We start from the raw sequence: 7,932 nt of genomic DNA, 5'->3' as shown, positions 1-7,932 counted from the left end.
TGATATAGTACATTAGAAGGATTTGATCAGGCAACAAACACAAGAGCGAGCCTTTCACTCCTTCACTTGGAATTAGAAGTCCTCATCTAGGTCATGGAAAGCATGAGGAATCTAAGACAGTTTCACGTAGCATTTGTAACGGATTATTCTCAATTGGTGAAAATAGTTTCAGAACCAAAAAAATGACCTGTCTTTGCAACTTATTTGGAAGATATTCAGATCATGAAAAAGAGTTTCAGTACCCCGAATTCAAAATATATGGACGAACAGTCAGGCACGCAGTGCTCGGAAGTAACTGTCTTTTGTGATTCATATAGACACAAAGTTACATGTTCGGTTTGCATAATCTTAACTGAGCCTGCCTATGTTGATGATAAAAAAAGGTACACGAGTAGTTTGAAAACAAAATTTTGTTTCGAAACTATTTGAGACGACTTCTCTAAATTGTAAGTCTCTTTGGATATACCATTTATCTGTATGAATCTAGCTAAATAATTGATAAATCTAGTGAAAAGCAAAAGTAGTTGAGTTGAATGATAGCTCAAAATTAAAGACAACTTTATCACTTGGACTTCAATCATTCTTTTGCATATTCCACTTTGTAAAGCTGATCTTCCTCTTCGATTCCTCTTTTTAGAAAAAGGAAAAAAGAATAACATATTTCTCTGTTTTTGTTTGTCTTGTTTTTCATCTCAGTTTAAAAATTGTATAACTCAAGAGTTTTTTATCAAATTTATTTCAAGTCGCTGTTGTGATTATCCTAAAAGCGATCAATAAAGGGAACTAGTAGGCATTTTGCTGGCAATGAAAGCATGAAAATGTAAATAATATTATTAATTTAAAAAATCAGTAAAATTGCATGCATTTATAGTTTAATATAACATATCAGCATGCTTAATGTGAAGATAAATTAAGTGCTATAAAATAATAGTATATGCAACTTAATATATATACATATTATTAATAAGTTATGTTAATACTTAATAGTAAATAAATGTTTAACCATTTAGATAATAATTAAATATATCAGGTTATGGAATTTTTTATCTATGATTATTATATAATAATATAGATGTTAAACATAATTGTAGAAGATTATTCATTAATTCTTTTAAATTATATAATTTAAATTACATAATACTTTATTAAACGTAATAACGAAATTAACCATTTTATTTTTTTGACGTGAGAACTTGAATATATCAAAATTATTAAAACTGAAATACTTTTTAAAAATGACTTTTACTTAATATAATATTTACCAACTTATGCCACTGAATTAATAATTATTAATTAATTAATTGTATCATTAGATTATTCTCTTCTCAAATTTACCAAACTTAATTAATTAACCAAAAATTATTTATTTTATTAGATTATTCTCTAAAAAAACTTAAAAAATTATATATACATTTTCTTTTGGAAATTTACTTACAACATATATATAAACTTTATTTGGTCTATCTATATGCCTTATTAAAACGTAAATACATTTTGTTTTGGAAATGTATTTATTAATATTATAAATATAATAATTGGTATTTTAATTTATAACTAAATACATCAAAATGGTTACTATAGTTAAAAAATATTAATTGACGAATATGCTAGATAACATATCATTTTGATTAGTTTTATATCTAACTCAAATATGAGTAATCAAAATATTATAGACAATTAAAAACTATCGATCTGTCAAAATTTTTATATGTTATAATCGAACAAACATCTATACGTACATATTTTTGTGAAACAATTACATTAATTTCATATGTTTATTCTATTAAACAAATACTTTTGCGGATGAACGGATCAAACTCTAGTTTGCCATTTAAAAGTGTAAAACGATTATTTTGTTTTGAGTAGTGTTCTTTCCATGACTAGAAATCTCTCTCCATTTTTTTTGGTTTTTGTTCTCATGATCTGGGCCATTCCAAAGAAGATCAGGATAAATGTGGCTTTCATCTTTCTATCAGTATAAACAAATATAGGTGACAATTCAAGAAACAAGATGAACAAATAAAAAAGAAATGTACGGGAATAAAATAGCAGGAATGAAAAGAAATTGTTTTTCCTTATCAAATTTAACAAAGAATAATTTTGTTCTTTAATTCTCTACAAAAAAAGGAATGAAAAGGAATGAGAGGAATTATTATTCCTTGTGAATGGTGATTTGTTTTAGGAACGTTAGATAATGTATTTTTCCTCACCGTTCCCTTGTCACTATTCGTACCCATACTTTTTACTGTATTCTTCAGTGGTCATGATATAATGATAGAATTATGTATAACTGATTAGTTTTTGGAAAGTCTTATAATAATAGTAATGGAAAATTTAATAAGTTTAACAAGTTAGCGCAGCTTCACTAAATGATATGTATACACATGAATTTCTTGCAATCTATAAAATTATAAGATAATTTTTTTACAACAAAATATTTTTGATATTTCTTTTAAATCAAAAATATTTAATCCCAGAAAATAATATATTTATCATCAAACTTCATGTGTTTTCTTAATATATGTAAAATAGAAAAATATTTATCTCTTAGAAACAAAGAAAATATATATTATTGTATTATATAGGTATCACAAGTAGTTAAGAGAGGGGGTGGGGAGAGGGTTTAGTTGGAGATGAATTTAGGTAGAGGTGATCTATTTTAAGAATCAAAAGATTTGTTAAATTTATAAAGAGTATCAAAGAGTTATTCATATTTAAAAAGCAGATATAATTATTCTACTACAGTAATTTTAAGAATCTTAAAGATATATGTAATATTTTGAAAATTTTGCTTTATGAGTTAAAATGGTAAGAATTGAAGTTTCAATAACACTAAATTTTGATAGAATTACAGAACTTAAACTTTTTGAGTGACAATGATTTTTATATGTCATTTAAAAATCTACAAACCAATAGTACTTGATTTAATTAAGAATGTTAGAATTTATTAAACAATAACTATATAATTTTAAAATACTAACAATCATTATTAATTTAGCTCCTACTACAACCCCTAAATCTGTTAAAATTGATCCAATAGTTTCTCATGGATTTCTCAACTATATAAAATATCCGCATAATATAATAATAACTAGTGGTTGGCCCGCCCTACGGGCGGGTGAGTTTACACTAAAACTACAACCTGATTGGTTCAGGTATGGTTCGGCCAACTATATTTTCAAGTATTTCAGTTTGTCTAAATGCCACCTGAAACATTTTGGTTGCCTCTATGGTATTCAGGTTTTAGCTCGATTTCGATTTATTTTTTCGGTTTTTGGTATTTTGATTTATGGTTTTTCGGTTCTAAAGAGGAACTGTTTGGTTATTTATAAATTTTAGTTTTACTATTTTGGTTTTGTTCCTATTTATTTAAAAATGGTAGAAACTGACTAATATCCAATACATTTTGGGTCTACTTCAGTTCTGTTTTGGTTTGTTTTTTTTGTGCAATTTTGGATAATTCGGTAAATCATAGTTTTTTGTATTTTTCAATTAAAATATCAGATCATTTGGATAAATTTTAGATATTTTAGATTAAAATGTTCTTGGTATACTTTTAATTACTTCGGATAAAAAAAGTATTCGGTAGTTTGATTCTTTTGAGTTTAATTTATATGTAATATTTTAAATAGATAAACTGTAATTATATTTTCATAATGTTTAATTGGTTGTATCACCTAGGCCGTCGTATGCAGCATTGGCTTACTAAGTTTTGTTTAGGTGTTAATATTTTGGACTGTCCATCGTGATCCTTTGTTGTAGTTGTAAATTATGTTGTTAAATTTTTTCCCTTGTTGGGTGCTTGTTTGTCAAGCTATGTGTGGATGTTCAACTTATTTTCTTGCAGCGGACTGTGGTCAAATAAAATATATTTCTAGAGACAATTTGGTGAAAACTGCACATAGAAAATGTGGCATTAAGCCTGAACAGGTTGATGTGAGCGACGCAGCTCTTCTTTTCTTGATAGAAAACTACTGCAGAGAAGCAGGAGTTAGAAATCTCCAGAAGCAGATTGAAAAAAAAATTCATAAGGTAAGTTCGCTAAATATAGTACAAAACTTCTTAACTTGGATGCCAAGTAATCTGAAATTATACTGCTTCATTAACAGATTGCTCTTAAACTTGTACGCCAACAATTTCAAGTCCTCTGCTGAAGGATCCTTTGAGATGCTACATGAATATTTGTGATTAAAGGAATTAGAATAAATCCACAAGAGATTAACTCCAAAATAAAGTAACAATCCAAGATGATGATGTATACTCACTATGATGATATATTAGTTAATGTTTATTATAAGACTAAATTACCGGTGGGTATAGGTCCACTATCTAGCGCTGATTGGCTTTCTTGTTAGGTTTAAGAATCTGGTGTATTCTGGCTCTCAAGGAAAGTCTTCGTTGGTTGCAGCACCACCTGCACCAGTTGACATTCCAGGAAAGTCTTTGGTTGGTGCATTCTGCTATGAGCTGTTTCCTGGAGCTTCATCAGATCTTTTAACATGCAGAAACCTATAGCTTGAAAATATTATATTGGCCAAAACTTTCTGATGGAATGAAGATAAGTACACACCCATAGGTCTCGGTGTTCTTCCTCTCTTGACTGCCTGATAAGTTATATTCCTCGAGCATGGAGAGTAGACGGATCTACGCACAGAAAGGTGGTTATTGTGGCTGCTCCATGGCTTCTCGAATAGCAGCCTTAGTCCCCAAATGTAACATTAATCTCAAGTTAGCAACATTCCAGGAAACTAATTCTCTATACTAATTGATGATCACTGACCTGGTTTTTGATATTCAGGTTGTCAAACTCGTGAACGCAACCTAATCTATTATCAACCATCAAAGCACCAGCCTGTTAAAGAGTAAGATGGCATTTAGTCATAGTCAAAACATAGAAATAACATCATCAACAGAGGCCATCTCTGTTTATTGAAACTACAAAGTCTAGGTTACTTGTAAACTTCATTGTGAGGAACAATTCATCAATTCAGAAATTACAATGCAAAACTCACCAGTTTCAGGTTCTTTAGCCACAGTTGCAGTCAACGCAGCTGCAGAAGAAGACTTCCTAGATATATACACTGATCTTGGCACTATGCCTGCGGTGTCAACAAAGCGACACTGATGGGTGGACATGTTTTATAAAATATAAAAAGTAACAACAAAGCGACAAATCATTTCTTCCGGGTAAGTTCTTTGACTGGGGTTGATTCAGCTTCCTATAAGTATTACCAACACAACTCAAAACAACAACAACTTTTTTGTTTTGTGTTTTATAAAATATAAAAAGTAACAACAAAGCGACAAATCATTTCTTCAGGGTAAGTTCTTTCACTGGGGTTGATTCAGCTTCCTATAAGTATTACCGACACAACTCAAAACAACAACAACTTTTTTGTTTTGTTTTAGAGATCAGACAATGAACACAATCAACACTCACCAGAAATATCGAAGGTTAAACAAAACATTATAAGTGTTTAAAAGAAGAGACTTTCATAGTAAATACCTCTCCAGTGGATTGAACGGTGCCAATTTTTTCAAAAACCTGAAACAAAAAGAAAATAAGTTATTGAGGACATTGAATCTATATAGCAAAGCTTTAATTCAATATATCAATGGCAAATCTTCTCGTATCAATGTGTATACCTTCGCTCTTTCAACGATGACTAAGGGTCCCACAACAGCTGAGAAAGTTCTGTACTTTACATTTATAAGATCTTGATATCGGTCTCTTACCAAGATGATAGGTAAGCAAAAATTGCCTAGACAAGACAGAATCGACTTGTTGGAAAACATATTACTTCTTCAAGGAACAGTACCAAAAGAAAAATAAACAAAAGGATTGCAAAAACTAAACCTTGCAACTGTCCTCAGCCTCAGAATTGTCCAAATGACCAATAAAGAGCTCAGCAGTAGTTTGATTTTAAATATATGAATGCTCTGAAACAGCAGCATAGGTTGGAGGCGAGCTGCAAAGTTATTGAAATCGGAGGCGTTAGGCATACTGAACAGCCTCGAATCGCTGCGTGGTCTCGCGGCCGATGTGAAAAGGTAGAAGACGAAGACAAAGATGAGACGTCGAAACCCTAGGCGTTCAGATGGACTGCGATCATTGAACAAATAAGAAAACACCAGAGCCCAAAAGAGAAAACGCCAGAGTCCAAAAGAGAAATGGGAAAGAAAAAAAAGACGTAACCAGTTAAGAGCCGACACGTGGCGACAAATGCCCACATCAAAAAGAAGGACGTGGAGGGCTGAGGTGATAGAAAACCTCAAATTATTATTATAGATATTGTTATATTTTTAATGAAAACTATATGGAGATCAATCCAATATATTATAATGTGTTCCATACCGACACATATATTCATGTTTATCTGGTTATCATCGAGCTCAAGTTCTCTGTATATGTGATATGAGCCATGTAGTAGTATGTGTGCTTTTATTATGTTTGCATATATATAAATATAAATTGATAAACCTGTAGAGTTTATTGAGCTTTGCTCTTTGATACGAAACCGAACATTCATCTACTATATAATAAAACTAGATTCTAACCCTCATTTCTATGCACAGACTTATTATATTTACTTATAAAATTTTATTTAATAAAAATTATAATTTTATACATGCTGTACATATTATTAAGTTTTGTGCATAATTATGTTTAAATTTGTGTATGTAATTTACTTTAAAAAATTTATTAGATACATTTATTTTGAGATACTCGTGAAAAGTAATTTATTATAAAATTGTTTAAATATATTTATCATAAAATTAAAATTATGTGCTAATCCGTATTACAATGTGTAATCATAATTTAACAAATATTATAATTTTAATTTTAAAAAATAGTCATTGTAAGATTAATATGTATTGTACTGATTTGTAATATTTTTATAAATAATATATAGTGATATATTTATTTAATTTTCTTATAATTATAATTATAAAATTAAATTAAAATTATATAAATGTAACTAAATGATAATCTAACATTATAATCAATTTATTTAACATGTCATGTATTGTTTTATACTGTATATCATTTTGAATGGACATTAAGTAGTCAATTATGTAGGATTTTTTTTTCTTCTTCGCAGCAACATAACAAATTCAATCACGACTGTAAAAACCAAATATGTAGCTTTGTATCCGTGTGAATGACGTAAGATGATTTTTGCCGAGCACTGCGTGTAATGCGACAATTATGTAGGTTTCTTGAATGTGGAAAAAATATAAAAACTGAAAAATTATAACTATAATATAAAAATATATAAAAATTAAATATATGTTTCTCTGTATCATTTAGCTAATATCACGTATGATATTATTCAAGGTTTTGAAAATCGGATCAGACCGGCCGATTGAACCGGTCCGACCGTGACTCATTAAAAAAACCGAGTCCAGTTCGGTTTAAAACCCGGATTTGAGAAAAACCGGTGAAACCGGCTAAAAACCGGTAAAACCGGTGATCCAGTTCAATTTCAAAACCCGGTTCAATAGAAATCAACATATAATTAATGTATTTTCAATTTTTATTAAAATATAATATTTCATAATTAATTTTTAATTTTTACTATTTAATTAGTTTTTTCTTGATTCATTTTTTAAGAATTTTTTTTTTTAAATCTCTTTTTGACTCTTGTATTTTATTCTCATTTAGTGTGTTGATCTCACGTCACGTGTACACAATTTTAGAAAATTCAACATTGCATATCTCAAAGAGCAAACAGAGCAAACTTACGAAAAGGAATAAAATTTAAATCCAGTTGGCGACACAAATCAAAACATACCATTTTTAACATATTTTAGTGCCTATAATATCCCTATAATCTTGCAATTCTTATAATACATCTACTTATTATTTTTGCCTACAATATGTATTATATTTGTAATTTGGTTAATTTTAGGAACAATTTTGATGCTAAC

General features: G+C 29.2%; 1 long non-coding RNA gene across 1 annotated transcript; it reads right to left on the bottom strand.

Annotated features, from left to right (window-relative positions):
* Positions 1–1,423: 1,423 nt before the first annotated feature.
* On the bottom strand, positions 1,424–7,626 carry LOC111200632. The gene is made up of 3 exons (XR_007317497.1): positions 5,858–7,626; positions 4,781–5,762; positions 1,424–4,698 (listed from the first exon to the last, which is right to left on the bottom strand). It is a non-coding gene; the product is annotated as an uncharacterized LOC111200632 (long non-coding RNA).
* Between the last annotated feature and the right edge of the window lie 306 nt (positions 7,627–7,932).

This window comes from Brassica napus, chromosome A10, assembly GCF_020379485.1.
Source record: "Brassica napus cultivar Da-Ae chromosome A10, Da-Ae, whole genome shotgun sequence".
Lineage (NCBI taxonomy): Eukaryota > Viridiplantae > Streptophyta > Magnoliopsida > Brassicales > Brassicaceae > Brassica > Brassica napus.
Note: the sequence above shows the minus strand (reverse complement) of the source record. Positions and strands in the feature narration are given on the sequence as shown.